We start from the raw sequence: 9,278 nt of genomic DNA, 5'->3' as shown, positions 1-9,278 counted from the left end.
CACCAAAATTTGAGCTTAAAAGGGTTAAGTGCAAGTAAAACGATAATTGGAAGTAGGGGTGTACATCGATCGGTTTGGTCGGTTTATACCATAGTTTATTCAACCCATTGTAAAGATCGGGTTACAAAAATTTAAGCGCAACCCGCCCATTTAAGAAAAAAGAAATTCCGCCCAATAAAATTGGTCGGTTTGGTCGGGTTAACCCGTCCAAGCCGACCACTAATATTTTTTTTTACATTCAATTGTTATATTTTAGTTAATTGTAATAATGAGACAAATATGTATAGATTGAATTGAGAGTTCAAATCAACCACTAGAAAAAAATATATATTAGTTTCAACTTTATAATTTTTTATAGTCGTATAAATTATATCATATATAACTATATATAATAAAATATATAAATATATATATAAAAAAAAATCCTCTTAATTGAGTTAGTCAGGTTAATTCACGTTGATTGGGCAGGTTAGTATTATTTTCAGCCCGCCTAATATAAAGATTAGACAGGTTGTATTTTTGTTGAGTTTTTTAGTTTGTATTTTTTATCGGGTTATTTCGATTTGGTTTGGGCAGGTTGTTCAATTTGGGCAGTTTACAAAAAAAATTATACACCCATAGTTGAGAGGGTTTAGCCGTAAAAAACTCATCATGAAATTACAAGTTGAAAAGATATAGCTTAGTTAATTATTGAATTGTTGAATTGTTAAACATTATTTAAGGAGTTATTTTGTTATTGGTGTATGTTTACCGAGTTTTTCGACAACTGAATATTTTTAGAGCTTAAGAAAGTAATGAAGGCGTAGATAATGAAATAACAAACAAGAGATTTTGAAGTGGTTCAGGCGTTAACTATCCTTAGTGCACGAGTCCATTTTATTAGCCTCTTTGGCTATTGATTGTTTATACAAATACAAAAATAATAGACTTTTACTCATTTCCACCGTGTTCCTCTTGAGGAAGAAAAAACTTAGTAGGAATATTCTGGAGTTAATAATAGGTTACAGTAATGTGTTTTCTTGATGAAGAGTTTTCAATCCAAATGTGAAGGTTTGAAAAAAAAAGGATCAGAATCCAAAGAAAAAGTCTCTTTCTTTGTGCTTCCTCTAGGGTATTTATAGGCCAACTCCATTGCATAGGCTATCTTGGATGGATCTTCCTAGGGATGAATTCCCACCATTGGATTGGTAGGTGTCACATGTCCCATGTGGCCTTTATGGGTGTCAGGTTGTACTGGCTGTACAGGCTGATCTTCGAACGTGTGTCACCTTAGGGTCATTCTCATTTGAATTCCACGTATTTCTAATCGTAGGACTGTTTGGCTCAGTACATAAGGACATACATGCTCTGCACAGTAGCGCGGTGTGGGAGACAACTTCTGACATTGTACATGAAAAAGTCTAGTCACTGGGTCCGTAGTCTGACATGCGTGGGTTGAACATTCGCGGGTCAAAGGCGTACCCTGGACTGGGTGTAGGGTTGTTCAAAAAAATTTACAAATCGCCAAAACCAAATCGAATAAACTGATAGAAAATAAATTCAAATCGCCCAATGAATATATTGGGCCGGTTGAATATTATTCTAGCCCGCTCAAATAACCCGAATAAACCGATTTACATATATTTTACTAAAATTATTTATAACATAATATATAAATTACTTTTAATAGTTAACCTATTTTACATTTAAAGTTTATATTTTATAGTGTTTAATTTATAATTTAGAATTTATAGTTGATAATTTTAATTGTATTTGAATATTGAAGTTGAAATTTAGAATTTACATATGAATCTATTTTTTTTATTCTATTTTTTAAAAAATATTGTTTAATACTTTAATGTTTATTCAATTTATATTTATTTTTTAACATTAATTTAAATTATAACTATTTTTATCTTGAAAGGCATATACTATACATTTATTTTTTCAAATCAATTATTTGAACACAAAAAACTAACCATAATGAAAAAAAATAAAAAATAAAGATCGGTTTAAACGGGTTAACCCGACCAAAACGACAAAAATCATTGGGTGGGTTACACTTTTTTTATTTTTTCTTTGGACGGGTTATAATTAGATATTTACAACCCAACATTTATATTAGGTTAGTAAAAATACACTATAACCTGACTAGACCGACCGATGTACACCCCTACCGAATAATCGAGTCCTGCTGTCGCTTTTCCTATCTGGGAAATCCCTTCAGCATATGCTTCGAAATATCTTCTAGGAAATGTATGACTCATCTAGAAGCACTTTAACTTGAGTTGACATGGAGATTCTGTTACGAAGAGTTTGTTAAGTTCGTTAAGTTATAACTAACTTAACATCTAACTTAATATTTGCAACCACCGACTTTGGGATATATATCTCTAATCTATAAATACCACCGAGGGTTATCATTTTGATAGAGAAGTTTTTAGAGAAGACTTCGAGGTTGAAGATTGTGATCAGAGAAAGAGATTGAGAGGTAGAGAGAGAGATGTGCAGAGAAAAGAGAGAGAGATTGGTTTAGGATTTGTATGAAGAATTTTCTGTAGATGAAGAATATTTTTGGGTAAGAGTGTGAGAGATAAACACTTTGAGAGAATCCAAATAGAGAATTAATATTGACTGTATTATACTATGTTCTTGCTCAATCAATAAAGACGATTTTGGTGGTGTTCAAGAACTAGAGTATAGCCATAGATCACATTAATCTATAGGACTTGAACAAATATATATGTTAGTGTTAATTTTATTATTTTATTATTTTATTGCTTTAATCGTTTTATGGTTTTGATTACTCTGTTCATCATTGTTTTATCTCTGATTATTGTTTGTGATTTGTTAATCTTGTCATTGTTAATTGTTTGTTGATTAAATTTATAGTTAATTTGATTCTGCACATCAGTTGTAATTTTCTCACATTTACTCTAATTATGATTTTTGCCTCAAATTATTATTATTATTTTGAGAAGAAAAGCTCCATAAAAGCACTTCCTTTTAGATCAAAAAGCTCAAAAGAAAAGGGAAAGGGACAAATATTCATTGATCACTAGTCTCAACCGATAAAAAATTTTGAATACAATTTAGGTAATCCGGATACCAACCAATGTTAGTAGCAGCCGACAAGGCATACTTATAAGTCTCAACGTCCTTATGAGGTAGTGATGAGTTTAGTGTGTGCTACAACATTTTACATGCAAGGTTTGATGCAACAGGATGCATGACAGCAAGGTCAGCATGATTGTTGTTGCTGAGTTGTTGACTTAGACGAGAGATAAGGTGCTGGCATTGTGTGGAAGGATCAAAACTGGCTGATATGCCATCTGCATCAGGTTTGAGGTTGCTGCTAGAGGCAAGATTGGCCTTGGATTTATCCTTTTCTTGTTTCTTCTTGTCTCCATAGCCAGGGGAAATCCATGGATGAAGTAGCATTTGTCGACCAAGTGGTTTGGTTTGCCACAATTGGAGCAAGAAGGGTGCGGTTTCTTAGTTCTTAGAGGATTAGTAGAATTGGAGGCAGCAACCAAGGTGCATCAACAGAACTAAGAGATCTTTGGCGTTCTTCTTGAATGATCATGGCAAACACACAGGACAAATTGGGAATGGGTTCATTGAGCAAGATTTGAGCTCGAACCGAAGCAAAGGATTCATTTAAACCAGTGAAGAATTAAAGTACTTGATTTTGGTTATAGTAATCTAAGAATATTTTCACGGCACTACAAGTGCATGTGGTGACTGGTTTAAATTCCTTCATTCCAAAGGGATTTCAGTTTTGTAAAGTAAGAAGAGACAGAGAGATCACTCTATTGTAAACGGGTGAGTTGTGTCTAAAGTTGAAATATACGAAGGTCATTGCCTTCATTGAAACGCTTAACAAGATCATTCCACATGTCAGTCGCCAAATCAAAATACATGATGCTTTGAGCAATCTCGTGTGAAACAGAATTCACTAACCAAGACACCACCTTATTGTTGCAACGAAGCCAAGAATTAAGATAGAGATTACCAGTTTCAGGGCGAGGAAGAGAGCCGTTGATGAAGGCAATCTTGTTCTTGGCATGCCACGTTTCCAGCATTGATAATTTGTTCCATTGAGGACGGTAGACACCAATCCCAGGATGATCACCAGTACTGAGGAAGAAAGGACTGGAATGATCTGCTATGAAAACGAGGAACAAAGGGAGTTGTGGTGTTATCTGCAACAATGATGGAGTGATCTTGGGTATGAACCAGGTCGAGATCTTGATTCTGGGGCTTGACTGGTTGAGTTCATCGAGGAATTGCTGAGGAGGTTGGATTGGAAGCAGGATGAGGATCGAAATTGATCTCAACTGCTTGATTCTCAGCCATTGATGGAGGAGCACCATCTTGGGACCGAGTTGAAGGTCTTCCCATTGAAGCTGTGGGCAAGGTGTCTTTTGATACCATATGAGAGAGAGAGAGAGAGAGAGAGAGAGAGAGAGAGAGAGAGAGAGAGAGAGAGAGAGAGAGAGAGAGAGAGAGAGAGAGAGAGAGAACAATGTGATTTGTTTTTATATTGCTCAACTAAGATAATACATAGTGAAGCCAAGTTTATGTTGGAAGTTATTTTACCAGGAACTTAGATCTACTCATAAGTATGTTGATTTAACAACCTAAATATGAACTTCTAAAACGATGGAAAATTAAACACATAAAAGTATCAGAAATCTTACATTGGGTGCAGCGGAATATATGTCTCCTCCCACTCAGATCTCTAACCCTTGATTCCTTTCTGTAGCAGAGTATAATCAAGATCTGAGCCCGATAGTCCTTCTTTGTTGTTTCTGAATTCTACACAACCTTCCTCACTATGATTGAGGTATTACTTGATGTGTGTGGGCACTACTCTAGCACTTATAGATTTCGAAACAGTGAAGGAATAGAGAGAGAGAGGGTGGCGGCTCAGAGAGAATTTTCAGAGAGAAAATTCTGTCAGAATAATGTTGTGTATCAGTTGTGTTGAAAACTGAAGCCTTTGCCTTCTATTTATAGAAGACCACCCAGGGCTATGATTGAATTAATTGACATTTAATATTGAAAAAATCAAAGGGAAAAGGGAACTTAAGTGGCCGGCCTAGGCATTGTGGAAACAAGGCTTGCCACTTTTCCAACTTTCCTTTTCCTACACTGATAGTTTCCTGTTTTGTCAAAAACTGCCAATTCCTTTGTTCAACCACATAAATGTCAAATCTAATTATTTAATAATTAAAATTAATTATCAAATAATATATTGTCATTTACTTTATTAATAATAAAACTAATTAAATTTTCCTAATTAATAAATATGCCCTTCAAAATCTCTATTTACTGTTTTGCCCTTAATAAGTGATAAATTCTCAAATCGACACAGTCTATCTTGAGAATTTTAATTGATTAATTAAAATAAATTAAATGAGTCTTACAAGTAATATTATCTCAACTAGTGGGGGGACCATGGGTATATATATCCGAGCTTCCAATAAGCAGATCTAGAATTTACCACTTAAATTCACTGACTTATTAATTCTTCGTTGAATCCACACATAGAACTCAGAATTGCACTCTCAGTATATAGAATGCTCTATATGTTCCACCATATAGACATATCATTAGTTATCCATTGTTATAATCCTAATGTGATCAATGATCCTCTATATGGATGATTTACACTGTAAAGGGACTAAATTACCGTAACACCCTACAATGTATTTTATCCTTAAAACACTTAACCCTGTATAAATGATATTTCAACTAAGTGAAATGAGTACTCAATCATTTATCTCGTTTGGTTAAGCTCGAAGGAAATCACCCTTTGCTTACTATTCGCCAGGTAGAAGTTATAGATTCCATATTTATGTTAGCGCTCCCACTCAATCGTACAACCGTGTTCCCAAAATGTATGTATTGCCCTGACCAAAAATTAGGCTTAACTAACAAATCAAAGAACACGAATAACACTCTTGAAATTGAGCCTAACATATCAGGATTTCGATCATGTGATCTAGGATCAACTTATGATATTGAATTGAATAGATATTTACGGTAAGTTTCACAAATCTATTTCAAAGTTCAATATCGGTCCATTCCAATGCATACTCCATGCATCCAACCTGAGCTTTACTTTAACCTATGTTCTGGAAAGAACATAACATTTCTCCAAATGCAAGTAAAATCTGTTGTAGATTGTCGTATCAGTAAAACCTAATGTTTTGATAAATCTAGGAATACTTTATTCACATAGTCATGTTTACTTTGCACTGTGTTGACAACACAATAAACATGATCAAGTATGTGAAAGGGGTTTGGATGAATTTATAAATCAAATAGACAAACAATTGATTAAGTGAACCAAAACATACACAAATGAATGAAAAATACTTCTGTTACTTTATTGATATTGAATAATCTGGATTACATTGAAATAGAGTTTTATTTAGGGCATAAAACCCAAAAAACTCCCACTTGCACTAATATAAAATAAATCAGTACATTTCAATTCATCCTAAATTCTGACGGTGCTTTTCGAATGAAGTTATTGCCAAGACTTTGGTGAATGGATCAACTAAGTTGTCCTGCGTGTCCACTTTCTCCACCAGTACATCCCCTCTTGCCACATATTCTCTGATAATATGATACTTTCTTTCTATATGCTTACTTCTCTTGTGGCTCCGAGGTTCCTTACTGTTGGCTATAGCTCCATTGTTATCACAAAGCAGGACTAGAGGCTTTTCCATTCCAGGAACTACACCAAGACTGGTGAAGAACTTCCTAAGCTAGACAACCTCTTTAGCTGCTTCAGCCGCAGCTATGTATTCTGCCTCCATGGTAGAATCCGAAATCGCAGTTTGTTTAGCACTTCTCCAAACCACTGCTCCACCCCCAATAGTAAACACCATCCCAGATGTAGATTTCCTGTCTTCAAGACATTCCTGGAAATCTGAGTCTGTATAGCCTAAGGGATTTAAAGCACCACCCTTGTAGACTAATACATAATCTCTTGTACTCTTTAAGTATTTCAAAATATACTTAACAACATTCCAATGTACCCGTCCTGGATTTGACTGATACCTGCTCACGATTCTAACTGCATAGCAGATGTCAAGTCTAGTGCATAACATAGCATACATTAGACTTCCAACTGCAGAAGCATAAGGAATTTTTGCCATGTCTTCTATCTCTTGAGGATCAGTAGGACATTGTTCCTTAGATAGACGGATACCATGTCTAGAGGGCATATTTGCCCCATTGGTATTGGTCATGGAAAATCTCTCTAGAACTTTGTCAATGTAAGCTGTTTGAGAGAGAGCAAGGGATCTGTTCTTCCGGTTTCTGATAATCTGAATACCGAGAACATAGGCTGCCTCACCCAAGTCTTTCATGTCAAATTGAGTGTCAAGCCATTCCTTGATGTGAGTCATTTTCTTGACATTGTTGCCAATGATCAAAATGTCATCAACATAAAGGACCAGGAATACTACTACTTGGTTTTCCTTGAGTTGGTAAACACAAGGTTCATCTTCATTCTGATGAAAGCCGTAGGTTTTGATGATCTCATCAAACCTTTTATTCCATGAGCGAGAAGCTTGCTTAAGTCCATATATGGATCTATTTAATTTGCAAACTTTATTCTCCTGCCCAGGAAGAACATAACCTTCTGGTTGCTCCATATAGATGGTTTCTTCAAGAAGCCCATTAAGAAAGCCTGTCTTGACATCCATTTGCCAAATTTCATAATCTAAAGCGGCAGCTATGGAGAGAAGAATTCGGATGGATTTGAGCATGGCAACCGGACTAAAAGTTTCCTCATAGTCCACACCTTCTCTTTGGGTATAACCCTTGGCGACCAGTCTAGCTTTGAAAGTTTTGACTTCGCCTCCAGCACCTCTTTTCTTCTTGTAGACCCATTTACATCCAATTGGACAAAAATCATCAGGTGGTTCTACATATTCCCAGACTTTGTTCTTTTTCATGGAATCCATTTCTGAATCCATGCCGGTTGACCATCGCTTCCGTTGCGGACTTGCCATTGCCTGTTTATAGGTTAATGGGTCGTCATCAATACCGTCACCAACGACCATATTGATTTCACCATCCAAGCTATAACGAGATGGTTTTGTAGAAACCCTCCCACTACGACGAGGAGCGGTGATTTTCTGAACAGGAGCTTTGGTAGTAGTTTTCTCAGTTGCTACAACTGAGGGAGTGGGATGTTCCTCTTCTTGATTAGAAGAGGATGGTACATTTGAAGGAATAGTATCTGTGAGCATTTCCTCTAATACCTCTTTTCTTCTTGTAGACCCATTTACATCTGATTGGACAAAAATCATCAGGTGGTTCTACATATTCCCAGACTTTATTCTTTTTCATGGAATCCATTTCTAAATCCATGTTGGCTGACCATCGCTTCCGTTGCGGACTTGCCATTGCCTGTTTATAGGTTAATGGGTCGTCATCAATACCGTCACCAACGACCATATTGATTTCACCATCCAAGCTATAACGAGATGGTTTTGTAGAAACCCTCCCACTACGACGAGGAGCGGTGATTTTATGAACAGGAGCTTTGGGAGTAGTTTTCTCAGTTGCTACAACTGAGGGAGTGGGATGTTCCTCTTCTTGATTAGAAGAGGATGGTACATTTGAAGGAATAGTATCTGTGAGCATTTCCTCTAATACAATTTCACTTTTCGGTTTGTTGTCTTTCATATAGTTATCTTCAAGGAAAGTAGCATTTGTAGAAACAAACACTTTGTTATCCTTGTGACTATAGAATAGTCCACCCCTAGTCTCTTTAGAATTTCCGACAAACACGCAAACTTCAGTTCGCGATTCCAGTTTGCCTTCTTTCTTTCTCAAGACGTGAGCAGGGCACTCCCAAATCCTATAATGGCGTAAACTAGGTGTACGACCATTCCATAGTTCGACGGGTGTCTTAGGGACTGCTTTAGATGGTACAACATTTAAAATGTCGTTTGCCATTTGAATAGCATATCCCCAGAAGGACGTGGACAGAGTTGAATAACTCAGCATAGACCTAACCATTTCCAAGAGAGTGCGATTTCTTCTTTCTGCAACTCCATTCTGCTGTGGAGTGCTTGGGGCAGTATATTAGGATTCAATTCCAAGTTCAGTTAAATGATCTTTGAACTGCATACCCATATATTCTCCACCCCTATCAGTTCGCAAGATCTTTAATGTTTTACCTAATTGGTTTTGAGCCAAAGCATGAAATTCCTGAAACTTTTCAAACATTTCAGATTTCTTTTGCATTAGGTAAAGAAAACTATATC

This window comes from Cannabis sativa, chromosome 6 (assembly GCF_029168945.1).
Source record: "Cannabis sativa cultivar Pink pepper isolate KNU-18-1 chromosome 6, ASM2916894v1, whole genome shotgun sequence".
NCBI classification, from domain to species: Eukaryota; Viridiplantae; Streptophyta; class Magnoliopsida; order Rosales; family Cannabaceae; genus Cannabis; species Cannabis sativa.
This window is presented reverse-complemented; position numbering follows the sequence as displayed.